The sequence below is a fragment of the Aulonocara stuartgranti genome (assembly GCF_965226115.1).
Source record: "Aulonocara stuartgranti genome assembly, chromosome: 7".
NCBI classification, from domain to species: domain Eukaryota; kingdom Metazoa; phylum Chordata; class Actinopteri; order Cichliformes; family Cichlidae; genus Aulonocara; species Aulonocara stuartgranti.
The window spans coordinates 12067989-12068822 of NC_138945.1; the positions used below are offsets into that span (position 1 = coordinate 12067989).

The 834-nt window shown below is 51.0% G+C and overlaps 1 protein-coding gene across 6 annotated transcripts in view; it reads left to right on the forward strand.

Annotated features, from left to right (window-relative positions):
• Window positions 1-834, forward strand: part of nrg1 (neuregulin 1) — a 62119-nt gene that overhangs the window by 48165 nt on the left and 13120 nt on the right. The gene's annotated exons all lie outside the window — the stretch shown is intronic.

Genomic DNA, 834 nt, shown 5'->3' on the forward strand with positions numbered 1-834 from the left:
TCCAAACAGCTTACAGTGGCTGGCGTGGATCCAAGTAACTCGTTCTCCAACCTTCACCGCTGTTTGTGGCCAGTAGGACTTGGAATGGGCCCAGCTACCGCTTCGCCTTCCAGTGTCTCCTCCTGAAATCCTTCACTAACACCCAGTTCCCTGGTTTGAACGGGTGCAGGGGTCCTTCTGCTGGCCTGGGCAGGGTTGCTTTCACTGCTCTGTGTACATGCGAGAATCCTGGAGAGATTTTGACAGTACACAATCATTTCGCTGTTGCACTACTCTGTGGACATGCCTGTCCATTTCGGGGGTTCTGCCCCCTCTCTGGCAGGTCGTCCATATAACACCTCATAAGGGCTGAGGTGTACTGGGGGTTTGGTCCGTGTGCGCACATACATCAGCACGAGGGGAAGTGCTTTTGGCCACGTGAGGCCAGTTTCTTCACAGCACTTCACCAGCTTGGACTTTAAGGAGCCATTCATTCTCTCCACCGCACCTCCAGATTGTGGGTGATATGCACAGTGTGTTTGCAATTTGAAACCTAGTTGCTCGCTGATTTCCTTCAATGCCTGGTTCACAAAGTGAGTGCCATTATCACTTGTGATTTTCCCCGGGATATCCCACTTGGGAATGATTTCTGACAGGAGGGCTTTTGCCACTGCACTGCTGTCTGCACTTTTAGTGGGGAATGCTTCTACCCACTTAGAGAACATGTCCACTACCATCAGACAATACTTCTTTCCCTCGGCTGGTGTCAATTCAATAAAATCCATCATTAGATGTTCAAAAGGCATATCGGGGGGGGGGGGGGGTTGCAGTGTTTACCTGTGAGACCCACATTGT